This window comes from Vulpes lagopus, chromosome 22 (genome assembly GCF_018345385.1).
Source record: "Vulpes lagopus strain Blue_001 chromosome 22, ASM1834538v1, whole genome shotgun sequence".
Taxonomy (NCBI): domain Eukaryota; kingdom Metazoa; phylum Chordata; class Mammalia; order Carnivora; family Canidae; genus Vulpes; species Vulpes lagopus.
Window position 1 is genome coordinate 6,060,118 of NC_054845.1, and position 27,694 is coordinate 6,087,811.

Below are 27,694 nucleotides of genomic sequence, written 5' to 3' on the forward strand. Positions count from 1 at the left end.
ATTTCAGGGGCACTTGGGTGGCTCAATCAGTTCAGAGTCTGCCTTCAGCTCAGATCATGATCTGGGGATCCTGGGTTTGAACCTATGTTGGACTCCCTGCTCAGTGGGGAGTCTGCTTCTCCCTCTCCTTCTACCTGCTGCTCCCCCTGCTTGTGCTCTCTCTCTCTCTAATAAATAAATAAAATCTTAAAAAAATGGAATCAAATTTTAAAAGAGCAAGACAGAAGATTTTGCCACAGCTGAAATACACGGTTGAGCACAGGTTAACTTGCTCAATTTCCTTCTCACAGAATATAACCCATTAGAGTCTTTCTCAGGAACTTGCTCAAATGTCACCTCCTCTCTTAAATACGGTGGCCATCGTCTTTAAAATTGCAACGCCCAGCCTTCCCCATGCCTCCTCTCTCCCTGTGTTTTTCTCCAACAGCAATTATTATGATCTGTTATTGGGTTATTGGGTCCCTCTCCCAACAAGAATGTAAGCTTGGGGAAAAGACAGTCTCAGTAAATGGTGCCAGGAAAATTGGAACAAAAGAATGAAACTGGACTCTTCTCTTACACAATACACAAAACCCCCCAAACTCAAAACGGATTGTAGATCTGAACAAAAACCCTGAAGCCATAAAACTCCAAGAAGAAAACACAGGCGGTAGGCAACTTGACTTCAGTCTTGACAATAATTTTTTGGATCCGACACCAAAAGCAGAGGCAACAAAAGCAAAAATAAACAGGTAGGTCTACATCACACTAAAACACTTCTGAACAGCAAAAGAAACCATCGACCTTGAAGCTATCCTGACTCTAAAAGCAGGAACAGTGGCCCCCTGGGGCTTGCGTATAGCAAGGGAGGAGATGAAGTAGAGAAAGGGTGGAGGTGATGAGTACATCTCACTAACAAACATTCACACAGCACCTCCTCTGTTAAGTGATTTACAAATACAGATAGGCTATTTGTAAGACATGTTTATAAATCAGGAGTTGTACATGCTTAAACCTCATCCTGTCTCAACAGATGCCTCTCCTCAGTGGAGGTGACTTTAAAGTACCATGCATGATGGTTGTAAGGATTAGAAAAATCAGAAGTGAAAGTGTTTAGTAGAAAGAAACTACTGCTATTTTAATAATAATGTGCTCAGTGTATTAATTAATGTGCTATTTAGTTGGGGTGGCTCCAAGGACTGGAAGTCAGTTAACAGAAGTCAAATGCTAACGGCTACCTCTACACATGAACCATCACTGTGGGGGCACCTGGGTGGCTCAGTGGTTGAGCGTCTGTCTTTGGTTCAGCTCATGATCCTGGCATCGAGTCCCGCATCAGCCTCCTCACAGGGAGCCTGCTTCTCCCTCTGCCTATGTCTCTGTCTCTGTCTCTCATGAATAAATAAATAAAATCTTAAAAAAAAATCACTGTGATTTCTGCCTTGTGCTAGATGACCCTGTAATTAGGAAAGAAGGAGAAAGCAGTCCATCTTTCCCCTGCCCCACTATTCGACATGACTCCTGGCTACCAGAAGCCAGAAATCAGCTACATGAGGATGCACAGCCCTTTGAGTTACAGCTTCGGAACTCAACAACATCTCTAAAATAATTGTTTCTACGTTAAATTAATTCCAATTTCCAAACAATCCTCTTGGGAAAGAACTCGTAAAGCCAAGCACCAAAAAGCCAGTAACTGCACATAGTGAGAGGCGAGAGTAAACAGAGAAGAAATTAGAAGAACCTTGGGCACAGAATAAGAAGCAAGTCAGTTGAAACCTCACTTAAGAGTGATGAGGAGGGAGCCATTCCAGGGTCTTGAGCAGAAGAGTCAAAATATGAAATATAAGTATGAGAAACGAAATCTGAGAGCCTCGGCAGGGCTGCTTGTAGGAGGAGGGAAACAGAGGTGGGGAAACCAGTTAGAAGCAGGGTAGTTAAGGCATCTGGCACTTGGTGCTGCGAAATGGATTTTAGTAACACAGAAAGGAAATATATCAATTGGGAATATTTCAAACAAAGAGCCCAAGGAATTGGCAACAGAATGGCAACAAGGGAGGAAAGTGGACAAAAATTGGGACTAAATTCTGGGTTTTCCATCTAAGTGACAACAAATTCCCAGAAACATTGATGGGGCTGAGCAAATCAATACCATCTCGGGTGGGTCTGAAGTAAATGGAATAAATCCCAAGTAACTGTGTCCCAAAGACTCTTGGGAGGGTGGGCCGAGTTGCAGGTTATTATGAGGCCAAAGAGAAAACAAATATTCAAATGCAAGTTTCTGCTTAACACTAGCCTTATTATTTATTAATTAGAATCAACTATGCCAATTCATCTTAAAAAGATTTATTAGTTTGGGGTTTAAGGCCTCATTCAGGGGATGCCTGGGTGGCTCCATTAGGTTAAGCAGGTCAACTCTTGCTTTTGGCTCAGGTTGTGATCTCAGGGTTGTGAGGTCAGGAGACAAGTCAGGCAATATTCTCACACGGGAAAATTAGCTAGTGAAATGACAGAGGGTGGCTGCTTTACATTTTCTCCTACTGAAATCTAAGGATTCTTCATGTGTTTCTCTGTCTCCATTCCTATGTCTTCTGCAAGAAGACAACTTTTCTTCAGAAAATGATCCATGCTCTTCTGAAAAGCTTCAGAAGATAAAGCTCATGGTAAAGGGAATTGATTAGTAGCCACCATATTTATTAACCAGAAAGCTGGTCCTCTCAAGCCCCTTAGACAATCCCTCCCATGTGCTGCCTCTGCTGCAGCGCCAGGTCCCATTCCCAAGGGGCACAGTGCAATGCAGCACTCCTTAAAACCCTCCCCCCGCTTCTATTTATGATTAGGTCTGCACTATGCTGCTCTCCCAGATAACAGACATCTGCTTAAACAACAACTAAAAACAAAATCACTTCTCTTCCAGAGGTCAAGAAACACGCGGTGACCAAGCAAATTGCAAAACACCTTAGTACACGACTTTATTTCCAAAAGCAGCAGATTTTGTGTAGAAGATACAGACAACAGCAGACAACAGATACATCAAGCAAGTGTTTCTATTTAAAATATTTTTGCTCAAGAATCTGAAGGTGAATGTCAATTTACTAAATCTCACCCGAAGGGCAATTATTGACAACATTCCTGGTCAAAAGATTTTTTACAAACTAGAAATACACCCTAGGATTTTAACTTCCTAGACTGGACACTGATAAACAAAACCAATAATAATAACTAACATCCTGTTTAACCTTTCAAATTCCAAAAAAATAACCAAACAAACATACACACACATGCACACACACACCTGCTCAACTATACCATGCTTCAAACGCCATGTGTGTGTTTTACTATTTAAATGAGGAAAAACGCTACTTCAAGAGACACTAAAGAACACATAATCTGCCTGCAATAAGCAGAGGTATGAGAAACCTCAGTGACCCTCAGCGACCCCTCAGACCCGCAAGTTCAGTTGGCAAGAGATGAAGAAAGCCGTCGCCAAATTCTCAACTAAAGATCCTTCCCCAGTAGATTTCCATCATATCTGCTGCTAAGAGAAAGCGATTTTAAGTTATCACTCAGTGTTTATCATGCATAATCATAACCCCAATGCTCAGCTTCAGCAAGAGTATTCTAGTAAAAGGACTAATACCAGAATCCCTGCTATACAACCTGCCAGTGAATGCTCCTGACACAGGGCATTTTATAGGGACCCTAAGGTGACTGCAGCTGCCACTCACTTCCCCTTCTTGGATGCAGAAGTATCAGAAATACAATTAACGGGCAGCCAGGGTGGCTCAGAGGTTTGGCGCCACCTTCAGCCCAGGGCATGATCCTGGAGACCCAGGATCGAGTCCTACTTCGGGCTGTCTGCATGGAGCCTGCTTCTCCCTCTGCCTGTGTCTCTGCCTCTCTGTGTCTCTTATGAATAAATACATAAAATCTTTTAAAAAATACAATTAACCCTCCAGGATGCTGTTCTTTAGGAAAAGCCTCTTTTTCTTGTACTTTTATCAAATAATATGTTAGGATCCACAACATATGAATAGTCCACTTGTTAGTTGGGGAAAAAAATGTACACAAATGGGAAGACAGAATTTTAAGTTCCAAAAGCTTTTAATAATAGACTGCAGTCCAACAGTGCTTTCAAGATGTTGTTTTAGCCTTTAATCACTGAATATGCAACTAGATAAATAAATAAGAGAAAATAATTCATTCTTTTTAGTTCTTTAAATTCAATAAAGTTTTGGGGCACCTGGGTGGCTCACTGGTTGAGCATTGCCTTCAGCTCAGGTCATGATCCTGGAGACCTGGGATGGAGTCCCACATCGGGCTCCCTGCATGGAGCCTGCTTCTCCCTCTGCCTATGTCTCTGCCTCTCTATGTGTCTCTTATGAATAAATAAATAAAATCTTCAAAATTCATTCATTAAGGTTTTTAATTCAATTATTAAACTTTTCTTTGCAGGTGTGAATAGATAATTCCCAAAAGAAAAAATGTTAAATAATTAATACTATATGCCATAAATAAATTTTTAAAAATTATATATAATTTTTTATCCATTAAAATGTCAACTTTGAAAAATAACAGTACTCAGAAGTGAAGGTACAGGGAGACACACACTCGCATGCTGCTGAGAGGGGAGTTTCACATAGCCTGCTGGCACCCTGGGAGAAAAAAAGACATCTAGACCAAAACTGAAGGAGCTTCAAGGAAGAAGGAAAGGAAGAAGAAAGGGAAAGGGAAAGGGAAAGGAAGAAAGGAAGAAAGAAAGAGGTTGTTAGGAGAGGAGGAAATGAATGTTGGACCAAAATAAAGGAGAAAAAAAAACTAACAAAATATCAGTACCCAAATGACAGACCCTTATATATATAATGAGAGAAGAAAATAGAATAGGAAAGCAAGTATGGGAAGAACAGAGGCAAGAAATTTATTCATTTACCCCAAAAGTTAAAGTTGTAATGAGTCCCTTACTGGAATGATATTCATTGGCATAGATATCAAGTTTTTAACACACTGATCTATGTTTCTAAGATATATTAAATTAATTAGAGCAAAATTTTAAGAATCATTTTTAAACATTATGCCAGATTAGAAAAACTGGAACCAAACTTCATGTATTTTCAATATGTTTTTTTGAAATTCCAACTTGCTTTCCGGTAAAACACAAATGAGGTTCCATGGTCTACCCAACTATTTCTTAAAAAAACAAAAACTCTTTGCTTTTACATCAAGCACTGTTGGGGATTTGCTTGTCTGTTGATAAATATCGATGGCTTGTGTAGGGGAAGTAGAATTGATTCATTTTAAAGTCATCTCTTTTGAAAGATACTAAACTTTCACTCCCTGAATATCCCTAGGGCAAAAAATGGCCCTTACTTTTTTTCTTTTGCATGGAACACATCCCAAAACATTATCTTTACTAAAGCTGTGGATAATTACCAACTGTTGGTTAATGGAATTCAGACATTAAAAATTCTGCATTCCTTTGTGGTAGTTGGAACACATTCGCCTGGGAAAGTCTTCCCTGCAAGGCCAACGACAAAACACAAGCTCCTAGTTACTGACTGTCAAAAGCTGCTTAGAAGAGACAACCAACTGTATTTCAATACAATTGTTTATTCCATAAAACACCCAGAGGTCCTAACTATAAACACCAGTAATAGCTACATGCACTCTGTACCCCACGGAACACATTTTTTTAAGCCTCACTGCTTCTCTTTCTCTCCATTCCCCCTGCCACAGCAGGACTAAGCCAAGTTCACGTCAGATCCTGTCTAGACGGTCACTTCTCAGCCGGCCTCCCTGACTCCCATGTTTTCTCCCAACCCATCCTCTGTCTCCCCCAGTGCAGCACCTCTTTGGGGACACTACTCCTGGTCAAGTAGTAACGTAATCAAAGGGCCGGGGTGCGAGCAAGTCTAGGCAGGGTGAGCAGGGCAGGCCTCTCACAGGCAGGGACTCTGAAGCCCATTAAGCTGAAATCTGAAGTCAGGTCTTTGCAAAGTCCAGGTGACAGGTGACGATAGCATGACTTTGAATGGTGGCACGGCTCTGAAGGTCAGGGTGGAGACAGGAGGAGGGAATTCTGAGTGGATCTCCTTACACTTCCTGAAAGGACCACATTAAACACTTCCATACGGGACATGCTCCACGCAAGCTTATCTATGCCTGAAGTGCTTACTTAGCATGCTCAGCGTGGCCATGCCATGCCCTCCACCTACAGCATGGCCCGAAGGCCGCTCTCTTCCTGAAGAACACCCAGCCCAAGGCAACCCTCCTACCCCTGAATCCCAGGGGCCTTTTTACATCATTCTTACCCCCTACACTTCACAGCGCCTCACAGTCTAACTGGGAAGATTCGTGTCTGCCCTTGTCAGACTATAAACTCTCTGAGGACAATTACGGTTTCTCTTACATGTTGCATCCTTCACTAAGTACTATGTGCTTAGTCTGTTAAGCCTCTTCCTTCAGCTCAGATCCTGATCTCAGAGTCCTGGGAGTAAGTCCTGCATCAGGCTCTCTGCTCAGTGAGAAGTCTGCTTGTCCCTCCCCACTAACCTCAAATAAATTATTAACAAATTTTTTTGATTAAAAAAAAAAGGGGGGGGACCTGGGGACAGGTCCAAGTAAATAAATGGATGGTGTTAACTGTCAGTAATGAGAAAAGAAGAATTTGAAAGGACCAGATCAACAGCAGGAGCACATGTTGACTTTTCTTCAGAATTCAGCCAGCCATTCAAGAAAGATTTATCAAGTCAGGAGCCTACTTTATGCTGAAATGTGTAAGATGAGGGCCTTGCGATAGTATGGAAAGAAATCAAAACCGACCTACATGAAGGAAATTGAAAGCAATTGCCTTCTATGCTATATGGAATTAAGTGCATAAGTCAGTAAGAATTCGCTGCAGAGAATGATCAGCACAGACTGCAAGTGTTTAAAAGAAGCCTAATGAGAAAAATTGAGCTGGACTTTGAAAGATATGAAGAGGCCAGGGAAACATGGCATGAATTCTAAGCCAAAGAAAGAATCCAATTTAAAAAAGGGAAGATAGGAATGAGCTTTCAATAGCTTCTCTCAGATCCAAACCCCTAACATCTGTCCTCTGAATAAATAATCACCTCCTTCGTTGCTCCTACCCTTGATCTCTTGCTGTCTATTCTCAAAACAGCAACCAGAAATTTTTTTTTTAATGGAAGTCAGATCATTTGCTTTCTACTCAAAACCCTCTAGAGGTCCCCATTTCACTTAGAATAAAAACCAAAACCCATAGAATGGTCTACAAGGCCCACAAGATCTGGTCCCTGGTCCCCTCTGACTTGGTCTACCACTGTGGCCACCCATGTTCATACCATCCCAGTCCCACTGCAGCTCCAAGAAGGTATCAGCCATACTCTGCCACAGGGCCTTTGCATCTGCTGTTTCCTTTGCCACAGAAGCTCTTCTTTTTCAATATCCACATGGCTCACTTAGCTATCCCTTCCCATGTTTACCAAATGCCACCCTCTCAGTAGGACTTTCCCTGACCATTGTATACAATTTCAACTGCCTCAACACTACCCTTTCCCTGCTATATTTTTTCTCCATAGCACTTCCACATTCTAGTATCCAGTATAAGTTACTAATGTGTCTCTCGAGAGTCTAGTATCTCTCCTCACTAGAAGGTATGCTTCATGAAGAGTCGGAAATGACAGACAGACATCATCTCTAAGTAGGCAAATGAATTTAGATGGTTTTTTTCAGCAGAGCACCAAGAACAGTGCCCATTCAATTCAATAATCAGTTGGCATTTTTAACTTTACAGGTGATTTGCTACCACAGTAAGATTTCTAGTGGATGCCATTTCACTGGCACCATGCAATGGTTGTGGGCGGAAGCTGCAAACATACAGGTTACATTTCAAAGTCTGAGATTACCAACTGGTATTTACCATTATTACCAAGTTAACAAAAGGCACCTCTGAATAGAAAAGGGGAAAAGGTATGGAATAGACAATAAGTAATCATCATGTTAGAGAGGGGAGTCACAAGTAAGTCATAAACACGGAGTGCTAAACTGACTGGATTGTTCGCATAAGCAATCTCCAACACCTACTATGTGTGAAACACTGTTCTAGCTCCAAGGAACCACAGATCAAATAGATTCCATTCTCCAGGAACTTAGAGTCTTATGACTAGAAAAAGAATGAGGTGCCCAGGTGGCTCGGTCATGTAAGCATCGGACTCTTGGTTTTGGCTCAGACATGATCTCAGGTTCCTGAGATTGAGCTTCTCTCTAATTCCTCTGTCCCTCCCCCTGCTCGTGTCCTCTCCCTCCCCCTCTCTCACTCATAAATAAATACATCTTTTTTTAAGACGACTAGAAAAAGAATGAATTTTAAAATAAATCGCCCAATTTCTAAGATTTCTAAGATTCCCAGTCGCTTGGAGAATCATCTGGAAGAACCGAAAAATTAAATGAACACCAACGTGCAGCATGTGGGTAAGGAAACAGTTCTCTTTGGTATCATGATCCTGCCTACTGACATCAAGTTTAATCTCAATTCAAGTATTAGGATAAGAAATGTTTGAAACCTTTCCCAAAAGAACTATCTGTATTTTCACAGTACTATCGTTTCCAAATTCTTTTGACAAAAAAAAAAAAAAAAGAGATCTTTGGTGCCTAGGTATTCATTATCCAGCTCCAGTCTATTAAGCAGCTGAGGAAGAAAGCAAAACATATCACAAAACAGTGAACTGAAGACTTTGTACGTTATTCCCCATTCAACCGCTCCTTCCTTGAAATGACTGAGCTGCTCCCTGCCATTCACATCTGTCAATCATTCATTGAACCTCAGATGTTTCGAGAATAAAATGCAAAGAGAAACTGCATGAACTCGTAAAAGATTCAGGAATTCATACAAGTCAATGAAAGAGATTTTGAATAACTTCTTGAATCACTCGCAAAACCACTGATTAATGAGGGCCTGGCAAAGTTAGAATAGTTGACAAGAGAAGGAGGAAGAAAATTAAAAGCAATTTGAATGTCACAGGCTGCAGTAAGGTCGATAGAGCCCTGCCACAATTTTTTGCAATAAGACTTTCAAGACTGTGGTAAGAAAGACAAATATTACATTGTGCAATCATACAATTGTCTTGAAAAAGTTAACTCCCTCAACTCTTGAAAAACTTCGACACCTTCATTTGTTCTTTCTTCCTTCCAATAGTTAGGCCATATTTGTGATTATAATCTAAATTTTGTTGTATGTAAGACAAACTGATACACATAATTTGAGCTTTTCCTTGTCCAGACTTAACCCTTTCCCCCCTTATTTACTATAAAACTTGGCTTCCCACTGGGAGCAGATTCACTTTAAAAGGCCTGCTTTTCTGGTATCTACCATACGTCCTCGGCCCCTACCTTCAGCCTCATGTTATCTCCATAGTTGCCCTATGATGAAGCAATTGATTCTAGATTGGATTTCCAGATGAGAGCACCAAGCGAGTGGGTGACACAGTAAAGAGCCACACTCAGGTGTCCTGAAGGCCTGCTTCTCTGCCCATATATCACAGCTTCTTGTGTTTCCTACACCTAGGCCATGTCATATAGTACCTAGGGTTACCCACCAAATTGGGGAGTGGGGAGATAAAATCATCTATTTACAGGGTTTAAAGCCAGTGCCCTACATGCAGGTGCCAAGTAGTGTCCCACTGCCAAAGCAGAGCTCCTGAGTTCACCTGAACGGCCTTGCTTTCTTCCTCAGTCTCCGGTTCTCATATTTGGTCCACGTACTATAAACTCTGCAGGCATAGAAAGTCATTATTTATTTATTTGTTATGAGCCACAGATGTACTATAAGTCAACTTTATAAGCCCATAAGGCTTTTCAGAAGTAGCAACTTCCCTCCCTTAAGGCAGTCTCCAGGGGCTCTGACAACTTTGTCATACGCAGGTGTAACAGAGGTTGGGAAGAGCAGCTTTGCCAAGGGGAGCCCTTCCAGAGTTAGACTCATTAAGGTCCCAATCCTTTGCCTTTCTCTTCTCACGCATCCATTTTATTTTTTAAAGGAAAATGAATGCCTACTTAGAGGGCTCCTTGTACAAGCACGTGAATGTCTGTACTCAGAAATCCTAAGGTAAGCTGCAAAATGAAGCTCTGCCTCCCATATCAACTCCCACATCAACACTCAATTCCACATCATGGGAGGTATACTAAAGACAGTGCTGACCTCTTGGCCTGAAGATAAGGAAGGAGGAAATTAGTGATGTCAAGTACAATGCCTGCCTAAAGTACTAGCTTCTTCCCACCCAGAAGCCCTGGTGCATACAACTAACCATCAGGGATCCCTAATGGCTCTCCAGATGGCTTCAGAACCACAAGTTGTAAGTCCTGACACAAAGCAATTTAGTCTTTTCTTGCTCTTTCCCACTAGTCTCACCAGATGTCCAGTGTAGTAGCAGAGACACAGTAATTACTGAAAGTAGAACAAATGAGGACATAAGGATGAAGCAAGGTTTGAAGTCTCAAGGAATGACTTCTAGAAAATAAACAATTCTTACAAAAGAATGATAGAACTATTTTAATTAGGTTATGCATCAGATAAAGTTATATGACTACAAGTAAAACTACCAATTTCTCTCTAAAGATGTTGAAAAAATTTCATTTGTTTCAATGAGTCAAACAAGTTCAACTTATTAAATTTAAGGAAATCGGCTTCCTGCCCCCAAATTCAATATACAAGAAGTAGCATTTTAGTTAATAGGTTAAAATCTATTCAAAGAAAGAAATTCATTCCGTTTATAAATGAAATTAAATACTTATTTTGCTTAGAATGCTGCACTATTAAATTTAGAAAGATAACCATGGTCTTAAATACTTGTTTCAAACAAATTAAATCTAATTAAAATGAAAACCAAATATTGGTTGTAATTGGGGAACTGTCTCAAAAAGCTATGCACTTATCCATTACCTCATCAATGCAATTTTTTGAACTTTGAATTTTTCTACTTTTGGTAAATGGTAGAGCTGACTGGTGCACAGACACCCCCTGCTCCATAAAAGCTGGGGATTAAGGTCTGGATGGGGCAGAGAATGGCTGGGTACCACCTGGATTGTCTGTCTGCCCAATGCTCCCTGTCAGGAAGTTACCCTGAATAAAACTCTGTGAATGGTCAAAAAAAAAAAAAAAAAAAAAAAAAAAAAAAAAAAAAATTTTTTTTTATTTATTTAAGTAATCTCTACACGCAACGTGGGGCTAAACTCATTATCCTAAGAACAAGAGCTCCATTTTTTCTGACTGAGCCATCCAGGATCAATTACTTTTTTTTAAAGAAGGATCCCAGGGGATCCCTGGGTGGCTCAGTGGTTCCGCGCCTGCCTTTGGCCCAGGGCGTGATCCTGGAGCCCCAGGATCGAGTCGTCTGTCGGGCTCCTGGCATGGAGCCTGCTTCTCCCTCCTCCTGTGTCTTTGCCCCTCTCTCTCTCTCTCTCTCTCTCTCTCTCTCTCTATCATAAACAAACAAACAAATAAATAAATAAATCTTTTTAAAAAAAATAAAGAAGGATCCCAGGGTAAACTAAAAACCCACTCTTTGTAATAGTAAGACCTTCTGTCCCGATACATGAATAACGGGGATAAGGAAGAGATTCTGAATCCTAAGTACTAGCACTCATCCCCTCCTTTTTTCCATAAGGAGTAAATTGTTTAAAAAAAAAAAAAAAAAAGGAGTAAATTGTTCCCATATGTGCCTTCTGGAGCTATGAGTACTTCGATGGTCAGCCCGGCAGAGAACCAGAGAGACAGCTATAGACGACTCCAGTCTCAATCCAGATTGCCTAAAACAAGGCCTACCCCGGGACTCTCCTGACACTTCTCTCTTTTTGGTTAGGCAAGTTGAGTCGGTTTCTGTCACAGACTTAAAGAATCCTAGGTAATACACTGTCCTGTTATTTTGTGTACAAAATCTATATAATAGGTGAAGCTGGGAAGCAAAATTGAAAACTCCAAAGAATGTGAGTTGCCCTAAAAATACTCTGGTGTTAGCCAGAGAGGGTCAAGGGAAGAGAGATGAGAAAAAGACTAGAGGGTGAGGAGGGTAAGGGCGGGGGGGATTAGGGAGTCATAGATCAAAATACACGAACATCCAGGTATAAGATGAACAAGTCCTGGGGACCTAATGGTGATTATATTTAATAATACTGTATTATATACTTAAAAGTTGCTAAGGGAGTAGATCTTAAAAGCTCTCACCACAAAAAAGAAATGGTCATTATGTGATGTATTAGAGGTGTTAACTAAAGCTACAGTGGCAATCATTTCACAATATATGTCTATCAAATCACCATGTTTTACACCTGAAATTTATATAATGTTATATGTCAGTTATATCTCAAAAAGGTTGGGGGTGAAGAAAAGACCTAAGGAAAAACATTGTAGAGATTAGGTATGGAAAGTATCTCTGGGAGATTAGGAAGAGGAAGATGGAAAAAGCAGCTACCAGGAATATGACAAGCAAGAAAATGTGTTAAACTACCATTTTGTAGACCTCAACCCAAATCTACTAATTCTAACCTATCTATGGGGTGGCGCCCATACATCAGATTTTTAACATACTCCCCAGTTAATGTTGTTAAATGCTGAAATCTGAGAACTGCTAACATAAGAAATTACCAGTTAATATCCCTATATAGTCCCACATTAGACCCAATAACTTAGATACTAGCTTCCCAAGTACATCTAAGTTTATTAAGCAACATTTTAAAAGAATCAAAAGTCAACTGAGAGATTTCAGTCTTTATAAAATTTCTTCAATTCTATTTTCTATAAAATCTAGGCTGACATAATTATTTAAATTTATTAAAAACTTTAATAACACAAGACTGTATTTATCACCATCCTTATTTTTTAAAAATTGCATGACATGTTAGCATATGACACTCACTAAGTTGAAAAGAAGCAAGCCAAAAAAACAAGGGGAGGTAAGCCAGGGGTAAAGTTTATACCCAGAATTCACATCATTCAGCACTGCTCAGGTACTAGAAATAGGCCATTATTTTGTCTCTGAACTTTCTAGCATCCCTACCAAAGAGTTACAAGAACACAAGATCAGTCCATGTATCCATAATATAAATAAGAATGTTTTTCTGGTGATGAAAGGAGAGTTGTCTATTAGTCTTCATGACATATGAAGTATTATTCTTACAGCTACATCAGGTACAATAGTGTTGTCGAATCACCATTCTCATTAATAGCATTGGCTTAACACAAATAGCCCCAAGTCAGGCACATTCACACATAGCTCGACAATGGCCTACAATATGCTATTCACTACAAGAGCTATGAGCCACATGTGGCTACTGAGCAACTGAAATGTGGCTGATCCAAGGTAAGATATGCTGTAGGTATAAAATACCAGATTTTAAAGACTTAGTACTTCCAAAAAAAAAAGCAAAATATCTCAGTAACACATTTATATTCATTACATATTGAAATGATAGTGTTTCAGGTATATTGAGTTAAATAAAATAGGTTTTCTGTTTATGTTTAGTTAAATTTTGCTTAGTTAACAAACAGTGCAATATTGGGTTTCTGGAATAGAATTCAATGATTCAACACTTATATACAACACCCAATGCCCATCACCCATTCACCCTATCGCCCACCTACCTTCCTCCATCAACCCTCAGTTTGTTCTCTAACACTAGGAGTCTCCTACAGTTTATTTCCTTCTCTCCTTTCTCATCTTCCCATGTTCATCTGTTTTGTTTCCTAGATTCCACATATAAGTGAAATCACATGGCATTTGTCTTTCTCTGACTTACTTCGCTTAGCATGATACACCCTAGCTCCTCCATCTACATAATTATAAATATCAAGATTTCCTTCTTTTTGATGGCTGAATAATATTCCTCTGTGTGTGTGTGTGTGTGTGTGTGTGTGTGTGTGTACACCACATCGGTTTTTTTTTTATAGTTATTATGTCATACTTTAATGTTCTCTTTCTTAGTGGAACATACGATAATGGCATCTTAAAATCAGTGTTTAGATTCTATGAGGGATGCTGGTTTTCCATTATTTGGAGGGCATTTTTTCTCTTCCTTAATTCATTCTCAGACATGTTTTTCAGCCATTATTTGAGATGACATCAGCATATTCCTACCAGGGAATTGATTTTGTATTCTGCTACTTGACTGAATTTATCAGTTCTAATCGATTTCTGGTGGAGTCTTTCAGGTTTGCTATATAGAGTATCATGTAATCTGCAAATAGTGAGAGTTTGACTTCTTCCTCATATGTCTCGTTGCCTTTTAGTTCTTTTTGTTGTCTGATGGTGGTAGCTAGGCCGACCAGTACCAGGGTTGAATGAAGGTAGTGAGAATGGACATCCTTGTTTTGTTGATCTTAGTGAGAAAGGTCTATTTTTCCCCAGGAAGTCACCATATCTTCTTTATCCATTCATCAGTCCATGGACATTTGGGTTCTCTCCATAGTTCGGCCATTGTTGATAATGCTGCTGTAAACATCAGTGTGCATGTATCCCTTTGAAACTGTATTTTTGTATCCTTTGTGTAAATACCTATAAGTGCAATTGCTGGATCATCTGGTAGTTCTATTTTTAACTTTTTGAGGAACCTCCATACTGTTTTCCAGAGTGGCTAAGTAAAATAGATTTCAAATTACTCTCACCTGTTTTTTTTACCATTCCCAAGGTGGCTCCTAAAGACATCAACATGAGTGGCTTACATGTTGCTACTGGAATAGTGCTGGTCTAGTACCTACAATCTAACTCAATTCAAGGGTAAAATTTAGACTTAAATTTTAGAGCTTAGAGAAATAACTGGACTCATATTTTTTAAGCAATTTTTGGTGAATGTAATTTCTTATAAATGAGTTTTCCATAAGAATTTGGCAATGGAGAGGCACCTAAGTGGCGCAGAGGTTGAGCATCTGCCTTCAGCTCAGGGAGTGATCACAGGGTCTTGGGATTGAGTCCCACGTTGGGTTTCCCACAGGGAGCCTGCTACAACCTCTGCTATGTCTCTGCCTCTCTCTCTGTGTTTTTTGAATAAACAAAAAAAAATTTTTTTAAATCTGGCAATAGAAAATTTAAGATAATGCCCACGAATTAAAGATCTGACCTTGATGACACAAGTGACTAAGGGCAAAGCCTCTGGGAAGGGTCTCATTCCTTCATAAACATAAAGGAAGGTGACCGGTGTGTGTGCCTATAAAAAGGCCACTCCTCTCCTGCATGGAGGTTGGTGGAGGGATAATTTCTGGGCAAGATCTTCCCTAGAAAACAATTCTGGGCCTTGTTTATGCATAACCAAATGAGTGACCAACCCCAAAGCCCTAAGGAGAAAACATGTGCCCCATAAACTGCCTGATATATTTTCAGAGCAGGGCTTATCAGCGGGTCACTGTCCAATGAGATAATCTTATGATTTCAGCAAATCAATTCCCAGACTGTGCCCCATCCACAAGAACCAATGAAAATTTATGATGAAATTGTGGCCTCCAATGAAAACTATCTTATTTTCTAGTAAATTTGCTTTTAATCATAATTAGTTACATTTTAGTAATATGTGTAGGGAACTCAGCAAGACCTTTATATGTATTCACTCTGCCTTCAAAAACCATAAAAGTAAAATAATCCACTCACACAGGAGAGAAGGGGGTAGGCTCCAATCTTTAAAAACAAAAAAAACAGAATTTTATGAATTGAAAACATCTCATCACTGAGGATTGGAGGTTCCCTGCAAAAGACTAGTTATAACCCTTCTTTTACATCACAGAAGTTTAGGGTCTCTCACTGAAGTGATGCTAAAATTTGTCAGGCAATTAATTCTAAAGAGGACATTGAAAAAAATCCATCCAGGGGATCCCTGGGTGGCGCAGCGGTTTGGCGCCTGCCTTTGGCCCAAGGCGCGATCCTGGAGACCCGGGATCGAATCCCACATCGGGCTCCCGGTGCATGGAGCCTGCTTCTCCCTCTGCCTGTGTCTCTGCCTCTCTCTCTCTCTCTCTGTGACTATCATAAGTAAATAAAAATTTAAAAAAAAAAAAAGAAAGAAAAAAATCCATCCAACTAAATTAGTCTTAAGCACATGTGTTCAAAATTTAAATAAAAAATAAACTGTCCCAAGTGCTCTAATACCAACCAAATCCAAACCCAGGGTAGGGGTGTGTAATGAAGCACAAGCTTTGGGAGGTTTGCACATCAAACCAAGATTTAAGAAGAAAGAAACACTCTAATCAAGATCTGCATATATGATCATGAAAGAAAAATTTGCACTGACAAAAGATTCCTGATTATTAACGACATTTGTTGATTTTAAGTGCAGCTTTAAAATATCATCTGTTTTAGGGATCCCTGGGTGGCACAGCAGTTTAGCACCTGCCTTTGGCCCAGGGCGCGATCCTGGAGACCCGGGATCGAATCTCACGTCGGGCTCCCGATGCATGGAGCCTGCTTCTCCCTCTGCCTATGTCTCTACCTCTCTCTCTCTCTCTCTCTCTCTCTCTCTCTCTGTGGGACTATCATAAATAAATAAAATTTAAAAAAAAGAAAAAAAAGAAAATATCATCTGTTTTAATGTTCAATGATAGCTTACATTTGGTTATTCTGAGTTCTATTTTGATGTAAATTATGTTATGAAAAAATCAAGTTTAAATCAGGAAGCTCAAGCCAACTAGGGTGGGATCTGCAGTTTAGAGCACTTGCAAAGCTCATGAGCCCCACCTAATGACAGCACACCCAGAGCTCTGGAGCAGTTTTGGTGTCGGGAATAAAACAACTGGAAGCTGAAACTTCAAAAACAGAATTGTGACATGGCTCACATTCAGAAAGCATGAAACCAAGGATCAAACGTGCCAACCTAATTTTATCACAAGAAAAGAGTTGAAAGAATAAGAAAAATAAATACTTTTGAGGGCTCTTTTCCCAACTATAAAAATAATATATGCCCATCACAGAATTTCAAAAAAGATGAGAAAAGATAAAGAAGGAGGTAAATATCATCCACAACGCCATCGCTCAGAGTTGCTCGCCTACTGCATTATGGTCTATAAACATATGCATCACTATTTATATGTATAGATAAGATGAGATCATACTATAGAGCACAAACTTTTGTAACCTGCTCTTTTACACACAAAATATAACGTGGGCATTATTATTTATAAAAATAATACTACACTATCCTTTTTAATAGTCATATGACATTCCATTGTATGATATAGCGTAATATAAACAATGCTCTCCACGTGGTCATGTAACTATTGCTGTAAATCACGTTCTAAACACATTCTCATACCTTCATTATTGCACATTTGCCTGCTTATTTCCTTAGGATAAATTTTTAGAAGTGGAACTGCCCCATCATAAGGTCTTGACAAATGTCACCAGAATGCCTTGCAGAAAGAAGTTGCAGTGAACATTCCTAAAACCTGCAATATACAGGAGCTAGCTACTTCATTCTTGATACCTTCACCAACACTGGATGTTATCAATCTTTGGAGGCAGGTTACTCGCTAAGAAAACAGGTTCTAAAACTAGAATTCTACAGCTAGGCTCAAATCCCAGCTCTGCTTTGGACAAGCTCTTGGGAAACTTACCCAACATTTCTACAGATTTCTGTAAAACAGAGATTGAACCATTATACCTACCTCAGAGGTTATTTTTAAGGATTAAATGAGCTGCTACAACACCTGATACACAGTAAGTACTCAATAAAAATTTGCTCTTATGACATTAGATAGTGCCCATCTGAGAGGTAAAAACAAATCTCATTTTTGTTTAATTTGCATTTAACTGATTCTTACTGGGATTAAACATAGGTCCTCTTACTTAATTTTTATAAACTATTTTCATTTCTTGACCTTTTTTTAAGTAGTCAACCACAGCATTTACAATTAATGATGGATTTCTGTATCTTCTTGATTTATTTTTCCAGGACAACTGCATTGGTTAGAATTTCTAGAACAAAGTTGAATAAAATTAGTGGTCACGAAGATCTCTATCTCATTCATAACTTTACAGTAACAGGAGCTTTTTAAAATATTTCAAAATTCAGGGATCCCTGGGTGGCGCAGCGGTTTAGCGCCTGCCTTTGGCTCAGGGCGCGATCCTGGAGACCCGGGATCGAATCCCACGTCGGGCTCCCGGTGCATGGAGCCTGCTTCTCCCTCTGCCTATGTCTCTGCCTCTCTCTCTCTCTCTGTGTGACTATCATAAATAAATAAAAATTAAAAAATAAAATAAAATAAAATAAAATATTTCAAAATTCAAAATTATAAAATGTCATGGCAACTTTTTCTATACATTTTCTTATAAAGTAGCTTTAAATATAAATTCTGCATGGTTTCTAAATTGTGGCATTCTTTTGGAGAAAAAGTCTTCTTTGACATTTTTAATTAAAATGATTTTATTAACTAAATTTACACACACCTTCAGTAAAGATCATAGTATTTAACACTAAGAACATGAAGTATAAAATTAAAATTATTATATTGCTTAATTTGTGAAGCAAAAGAAATTTGAAAGACAATAATGTAGTTTTTTGTCCAATGATTCAAAATCAATTATTCTTGCTAAAGAAATATATCTGATAAATAAGAGAGAAATTTTAACCCACCATCTGCAGCCAAAAATATATAGCCCTTTAATTTTAAACAGCTACAATCTGATCTAGTATTTTTACTCCTTGTGTTTTCGACCAAAGACAGCATATAAATTTCAGAAGAATGATCCCATTTCTCACAATTCACCCTCCCTTACTCCCACTCTCTGAAAAGAAGCCTGAATTATTTCTAGATTCAAAAACCTTCAGTACATTTAAAGGCCCTAGCTGCTAATCCCCAAAATGAGGGATACTCAAGTCATACAACAGGTTAGCTTCTTTTTTAAAATTTAAGCTAAAGAAAGGACACTGTGCTAAAACTCTACAACATTTCAACTATTCTGGAAGATCTTTCCCAAGTCTTAAGAAACATAAAAGCTTGCTTGTTGACTGCCTGAGGTCTATACACCTAGAGACAAAATTATAAAGCAGAATAATAACATATTTACCTAGCACTTAAAATGGGCTAGACCCTATGCTGTGAGCTTGTACTACACACATTATCTCCTATCACCAATCTACCTTCCCCCAACAAGGAAAATATTGCTACCCCACTGGCTGGCTGCACAGTCTTCCAAAAGCACCCTATAAACAGATTGCAAATGGTTCTTTGGGAGTCATTACTGACCAGCTGTTCTCTAAAGAAAGGCGACAGAAATTTTAGGGCTACAGGCACTATAGACATACTTTGAGCTAAGGCTGGTAAAAGATTGATCGCTTGAGATCATGACAATCAGCAAATAAAAATAACCATATCCCAGCATGTAGGACAAGGTAAAAATGACACTTAAGTATGACCAGATGGCCTTCTTATTCGCCCTCCTGGGACATTTTCCTTGAAAAAGAGTAAACATGGCTAAGAAACTCTGTATTTACTTTTTCAAAGAATGTAAAATAAGAGTAGTTTGCCAGGCAAAACACACTAATTCAATAAAACTAGCCCTTGGAGCAGTTATAACACTTTTCAATTAAAAATGCTTCAATTTTAAATAACTTAATTTTCCTGACTCTTTAATATACCAATACATCTAATATATGTATGGAGTATTCACATGGAAGAGCCAAATGACTCCTAAATAATAAGTTTATTGATTATATGTATCTATTCCCATTATTTATATTCCTATAACAAGCTCCAAGCAAAGAAGAAATACTCAAATAAAGCCTAAGAAATAAAAATCATCTGGAAGATGATTGATAGTGTCTAATGCATTGACACAGTCTGGAATCAAGAAATGAAATTTTAAAGGTTGACCAGCTTCCATGTTTAGTAAGACACTAGATACACCACATCAGCCTCTATCCTGATTTCATAAAGCTTTGATAATGTCAATTTCCAAGTGTGACATTGCTTCATTTTTGCAGTTTTACAACTAAAAAGGCTCCCAGAGTGATTCTACTTGAATTCTTTAATTTTAGAATGATAACAGCAATTTTCTTTTCTTTTTTTTTTTTTTAGAAAGAGAACGCATGCATGGGGAGGAGGGGCAGAGTGAGAGAGAATCTTGAGCAGGCTCCATGCTCAGCACGGAGCCCAGCCCACGTGAGAATGTGTGATTTGGCACTGCTAGATGCTAAAGCAAATGATACAAGCTCCAGAGCAAAAACTATGAAACCAGATGATAAAGATGACAAGAACGTAAACACATTGACCCAATAACCATTAGCCAGATTACTAAGCAGTAGGTATTCATTAAGCATTGATTTTATGTCCAGAACCACGTCAGGCACTGTAGAACTTAAAGAAAAACGTTCATGTTCCTTAGAAGCTTACAGTCCCAGTTGGGGAGCCACATCATAAAAACAACAAGCAACATGGGACTACAAAAATTAAATGTTAAATTATGCATATAAGTGATAGGGGAATTATGGTTAATTGGAAATGATATGCAAAATAAATTAGCATAAGGAAAGAATGGAATTAGAAAGACAAGATATTTCCATAGACTTTGGATTCTACTCAACCCACCATATTTTTCTTCAGTGCAAATTCTATTATATGACTCAAGTGACAACGACATTTTTGGATCCATTAATAGTGTTTTCCAGATGGCCAATTCCTGGTTTTGCTTTAATCAGGTCTTAGCTGAATAGAATCTTAAAACTTAAAATAATCACTGCTTCCCAGAAATATAACCAAAACAGGCTCCTTTTTTTATTAATAGGTCTTCCATTAAGGCCATTTATTTATACAGCAGATGGTTTTAGGTTTTTTAGTAAATGATAAACTCATGAGTCTCTGAAGCAGCCCCTAACCACCACCACCAGCAGCACCACCAGCACCACCACCACCAAACAAACAAAAACACAACAAAACAAAAACACTGAAGAAAATGAAACGATCTTTCATCATGCTTAACAATTCCAAGTATTACTGGACATAAATCAGGTCAAAACAACTGCACTGCACTCTTTCATTTCAATATTAGAAATGCATAATCTAAGGAGACCCAGTGGCAAGCAAATGGCATGACTAGAAAATAAAGTGTCAGAGAAAGTCTAAAGGGAGTAGCCCACATCAATACACAAACAGGTGAGAGCTCCAGATGAGGGAACCCAGCTCTCAACTGCTCATCGTCCCCTGTTCCAAGGAGACTTCCAAATAAGAGAGATGCCCCCACTCATACCAGCAGTGAAGGAAATTGCAAATTCTCCCATTCTCCAATGGTACTAATACCAGGGCTTCTGAGTCCCGCTAGAAGTTGGTTGCTAAGTAGCAATTAGTCATGGGGATATGTAATAACCCAATTCTGTCTTCACTCGTGATCACCAGTGATAACACCAATGGGTTATCACTGTGGGTGTAGAAGGGGTGTCTCACCTTTTTTCATAAGATTAACATGAAAGAAAAGCAGCAGTAATTACTGTAACAGATATTGGTTCTATCGATGATAATTGTTAACATGAGTTACTGAGAGATGAATTCCCAAAAAATAAAAGAGATGCCTTATTGCCTCCAATGTTTGGGTATAGATTGAAACAGATCCAAAGGAGAATCATCACACAGGTCACACTGCACATCACCACCACCCCACACACCACCACTATCACTCTGGGGGAAAGAAAATGCAACTACAAAGTGGGGATTTTATTTTTTTTTTAATTTTTTTAAATTTATTTATGATAGTCACACACACACACACACACACACACACACACACGGAGAGAGAGAGAGACAGAGAGAGAGGCAGAGACACAGGCAGAGGGAGAAGCAGGCTCCATGCACCAGGAGCCCGACGTGGGATTCGATCCAGGGTCTCCAGGATCGCGCCCTGGGCCAAAGGCAGGCGCCAAACCGCTGCGCCACCCAGGGATCCCCAAAGTGGGGATTTTAATAGAAATGAAAGTTCAAAACTATGGGGCTGTGCTTCTCCAGAATGGTATTAGTCTGCATTACGATTATAATGCAGGAGTAATTACAGAGAGACAGCTAATATTTTTATCAGTGTTCTAAACTTGATCATATAATATTTTATATTATAAAGTGACACCATTTCCAAGGTGATTTGAGTCAGGTCCTTTTATTTTACTTTTAAATCCATACCCAAGATTTTTGGGGACTCTCTTTTACCAACACTTTTGAAAAGAATTACTATAAAATTGCAACCCACTTTGGGGGCGCTTATCATCTCTATTGCTTCCAATTTCATTTTGGATATTTCAACATGAACATTAAGAAAATGGCACCCAAGAAAGCATATGTTGCCACATTATCACCAGATGTTATTGCCTTCTCTAGTTCCCATTTAGGGCCTTTAAACATTCCTCAGAATTCCCATATGAAAAATTGCATATGTTATATAGAAAAGAAAAAATTTAATGTGGATGCAGGGCCAAATAGTATTGGTGGGAGTTAGAATTACAACCTAAGTATCGTCAGTGTTTTTGTTGTTTTGTTTTACTAACCATGAAGGCTCCACCAAAATTAAGTAGACCCTATTTCCTTTAGAGATATCAAATGACGAGGTTTTGATGACTAAACTCAGAAATTTAATACTCTTTCCATTACAAAACTACCAAACTACCAAGAAAATAAAAAAGTCAAAGAAAAACCTGACATAATTCCCAGAATTTTACAAACAAGAGGCAAACTCTCAGCCTGTAATTATTTTATTGGTATTGCTCAAATCCATAAGAATTCAAGGAGAGCAAAAGATTAGTGTCCTGACAGGTTTGTTTTTTGACTTTTTTTTATGCATATGTTAGGAAAGAGGATGAGATTTCACATTTGTACAACATTTGCTTAAACAAGAGAATGGTAATGCAGGTAGTTGCCTGTAAATCCTAACACCCTTCTAAAGAGGTGGTTCAAAATAAATAAATAAATAAATAAAGAGGTGGTTCTATATACACTTCAATGGAGGATGAAAAACCCAAAGCACAGCTTTAAGAGTCAATGTGTTTTCTTTCTTACTAACAAATTAAAGTATTTGGCAGGAATTTTTTCAAGCAGATGGATTGGAATATTTTGGGAAATGCTAAGGGGCCGATTTTCTATTGCTTTTTAGAATCTCGAGTTATAAAATAAGATTTTGGCTAAGCTAGTCTTCCAAATTCAGCAGTGTTTATTAAAGGGAACAGGCTCTAACTTTCTTACCTAGATTATCTGTGAAGCAGTAGTTTTAATTAGGAAATCAAATTCAAATGATCCAAATAATGCTGGGTTCAAAGTCTTCAGCCTTCCCAAATAAAGAGCAGATTAAAAAATAATCATGTGTCCAGGAAAATAGGAACCCAACTTTTACTGTTCTTTTTAGGGTGCTCTTAAATTCACCCTTTTTGGGATGCCTGGGTGGCTCAGCAGTTGAGCGACTGCCTTCGGCTCAGGGCATGATCCCGGGGTCCTGGGATCGAGTCCCCCATCGCACCCCCACAGGAAGCCTGCTTCTACCTCTGCCTATGTCTCTGCCTCTCTCTCTCTCTATCTCTCATGAACAAATAAAATCTTTTTAAAAATAAAAAATAAATTCACCCTTCTTTCTACTGCTTCTAAACCTAATTTGATTTTGTAAAAACTGCCTTATCTTTTGCTTAGCCCATGATAACAATTAGTACATTCTCTCTACAAACGGTCATACTTACATCAAGCTCAAATGAACCTCTGTTTCCTAATTGAGCCAGGCAAATACCTGGCCATCCTCGTTGGCCACTGATCCAAGCGGACATTAAGTAAACACAAAGCTGTGCAATTTCCTGTTTTATATGACTTTTACATTGCATTGTGCAATTCCACTGGATATACAAAGAAATTATTCCTCTTTCTTGGCTCTTCCCTTAGATCAATCATCTGGCCGATATTTATTGAACATCTGCTATGCACTCAGTCTTTCAAAGAATAACTTCCACAAGCTGTCCAAATAAACAGCTATAAAACTCTGCTCAGATTCTATCCCATAATCTCTTGACTGGCTCTCTAACATAGAAGCCTATAATTTTTTTTTTTTTTTTTAAGAAAATAGAAAATTAGTCTAAAGGCTAAGAATTCTTTTCACCACACCCACATCACAGAGGAATCCAATGATCAAGGACAAATGACCTCCCTGCATCATCCATGAGTCTGACAGTAAGGGAAATCATGTTATTCAAATCTATTAGTATTTGGTTACAGAGATTGGATAACCAGTTGGGAAGTGTAGGATCCCTTTAAATGGTGCACTGGAGCCTGTTCTCACTGGCTCAGGATCTGACTTTGTGCATCTCTTCCCAACCTTCAGAGACTTTAAGTTGGCAGCCTGAAATGAGCCATGAGGAAAGGATTTATATACCTCTGTGATTTTGCTCCAAATAGTCTCCTCTCCAAAAATCCAAATCTATTCTGTTCCTGGGTTCAGACAGTAGGAGTTCAGCTAGCAAGAGTTACCTTTTACATTAAGAAAACATCACTCACAAAAAAAAGAAAAAAAAAAAAACAGTAAGAACTGGTAAGAATAGAAAATTATAAGATCCCACAGCCTTTAGGAAACCTCCAAAGCATTTATCATGTCAAGACAGAGGTAATGCCAGGAGAGGCAAGTATACAAAATACTGCTGAAGTTGGCAAGAGGGATCCGGATTAGTTGAAACTGTCAGGAATCGCTCAGAGATGAAGGAGAAATGGGATTTGAAGCAGATCTTAATTGATGGTTGTGGTTTTGGTCAGCTGAAGAGATGCAAACAGTCATCCCTAGTAGGATTACTGAATGAGCAGAAGAAAAGGTAAAAGAGTAAGGTGAGTCAGAAATGGACTTTGGGCCAATATGGGGAGGGATAGGCAGAAAGCTAAATAGGCAGAGGGAACAACTGAAGTTCTATGAAGTGGGTGGTAAAGTATTTTACGAATACTTTTTCCAATTTTGTTCAGCTCCTTGTTTCTATAACCTCTACTTCTTTCTCCCTGGTCTCTGATAATCCCAAATCCCCTAGTTTTCAGACTTAGACTAGAACTCATGCTAGTACTGAGCACAGCACTATGGCATGTCTACCTGGGACACAACAAGTAACGGCAGATGCCCGCTTTGCTTCACAAAGCTTGCGATATGGGTTCCCAGATAAATAGCTTTGGGTAGATTTCAGCCTAGCCTTTGTATTCAGCAAGTTGTAAATTATTGGAATTTAAACAAAGGTGATTCTCTTCTTCAACATTTATAAAAACTATGCCTATCCATTCTTTAAATCACTTACATAGAACTCCAAAGGTCTCTTCCCATAGAAAATCACTTCCTTCCTAACTTCACACCTTATAAATAGTTCTCCCACAACTACTCCTCTGAGCACTAACCACTTAGTCCGAGCCTCTACGGATTAGAATCAAACTACCTGGAATAGGATGAGGGGGACAGGTGGTGGTGGGCAGTGCATGTGGAGAGAAGGGGAGGAGGAGCTACAATTTACTAAGAACTTCCTCTGAGCCTTTGGCAGACCCCAATAATCCTCACAGTAAGCCTGTGAGATAGAAACACACTGAGCCTTAGTTACGCTCCCATGCTTGGCATAATTTTGGTTTCAAAACCTGGTTCATTCCTAGGCTCTAAAGTCCGAGGAAAGGACAGCTATGTGGGTGTACAGCCCCATCCTGCTGTCTGCCCATAATGATACTCAGTAGAAAATTACTGAATAGAAAGTGTCGGTAATTAACTTTCCAGGTTAAACCTAATAGGCGCGGACACCTGAGTGGCTCAGCAGTTGAGCGTCTGCCTTTGGCTCGGAGCCTGATCCCAGGGTCCTGGGACCGAGTCCCACATCACGGTCCCAATAGGGAGCCTGCTTCTCCCTCTGCCTATGTCTCTGCCTCTCTTTGTCTCTCATGAATAAATAAATAAATTTTAAAACAAACAAATAAATAAATAAACCTGAAAGGCTAAAATGATCCTGGGCTTTAACAATACAAGTTATTTTAACATAAAGGCAGGAAAAGGGATGTTCTTCCCATTTCTGAGCAAAATCCTTGAAGCTCCCTTTATCCCACCTCCTATTCTCTCTTCAATAATAAATGTCATACTCTCCTAGACTCCCCGCTACCAGGGAAGCCTCTCCATTCCAGGCAGAGAGACTATTCCCTAAACGACCCATGTTACAAAATTACCTTCGTTTCTCTTCTCTTCCTAAAAAACTTCCATTTCCTTATAAGATAGCATAGAGCAACAAGGTCTAATAATCATTAATATACAAATTATTTGTAGCCCTTTCATTCTCCTAGTTCTTTCTTTGAAGAGGAATGTTTGGGTTAATTAAATGAACTAAATGAACCTCTCATTGGTAGAGACTCAAATTTATGGTACATGTACATATGGTAGATGTATGATATGTCCCACCCTCACCCAGGCTTTGGTTACTTGAGGAGATTAGGGGAGGAGGGTTCCTTTCTGAGGCAGGTCAACTTTGACTGGGATTCTGTGTTTAAAAGAAAAGTTTCTCAAATTTCACTTGTCAAAATGCAGCCTCTGATTCAGTAGGATTGGGGTGGAGGCTGAGAATCTGCATATCTAATAAACTGTCAAGGGATGGTAAAGCTGCCCATCTACAGACCACACTTCAAGTATCACGATTTTAAGCTATTCCACTTATTCACTGCTTGTTGTTAATGCCTCCACTTCTCTAGCTACAGATTTTCTAAATGTATGAAGGTGTAAGGTCTTTTTGCAAAATAACTCTAGGGTCGGCAGGGTCTGAACATTGGAAACTGGACTGGAAGAGGAAGAAAACAAAGAGCATGATGATACACGGGTATCAGGACACGCATGTCTAAACCAAGCCTGCGGGTGTTCAGGGGGGAGAGTTACAGAAGGCCTGGATTGTTGGTTTTTTCCCTCCTTTTATCTCTCTCATCTTTCCAGACAGTCCTTAGCCTGCAAAATGTCTTTTAGCAACTGAATGACAGCTTACTTACACTGTAACAGTACCTTGTAGGGGAAGCAATGACTTTGCTAAAGGAGAGCTGTATGATATGAAGCCATATCAGGGCCGGATGGGAGTAAGAAAAACAAGTCTGCTTTACATTTTTATTGATCTTCAATAAAGGTCATTGAAGGTCACTGAATCGCTCTGTGTTTGTGTGCAAGATCAGCCGAGAAAACTCAAAGGGAAAAATAGAAAATTGGGCAAAATATATAAGTAAGCAGTTTACAGAAAATGAAACCTAAATAGCCAATAAACATATTACGAAAAGATAAATTTAAGCTATGATGAGATATCATTTCACATCCACCAAATCTGCAAAAATTAAGTAGTCTGACAATATGGAGTGTTAACAAGGATGCTGAGCCAGGGAAATCCCTGTGTACACTGGTGGGGGGTATCTCACCCTGCCATTTAGCACTTCCAATCCAAGGTACATCCTAGGAAAATCATAACAGATTTTCACTACAGGTCCTACCAGACTTACTTGTAACTAAAAAAAGAAAAAGAAAAGAAAAAGAAACAATGTAAATGTCATTTGGAAGGACAGAGGAACTGTGGTATTTTTCACTTTAGAATATTATATAGCTGTGGGAATATGTAACCTAGAGCTCCCCCATAATCAACATGTATAGAGTGGTGGAAAGCTGTAGACAAATACAGACTATACATTGTATATATATGTTTTACATAAAATTGGAAACATGTAAAACATAACTCATTGTTTGGGACCCCTGTGCCTAACTGCACAGGAATG

The 27,694-nt window shown here is 39.1% G+C and overlaps 1 protein-coding gene across 1 annotated transcript in view; it reads right to left on the reverse strand.

Moving 5' to 3' along the window:
• HECW2 (HECT, C2 and WW domain containing E3 ubiquitin protein ligase 2) overlaps positions 1 to 27,694 on the reverse strand; it is a 368,781-nt gene that overhangs the window by 233,479 nt on the left and 107,608 nt on the right. The gene's annotated exons all lie outside the window — the stretch shown is intronic.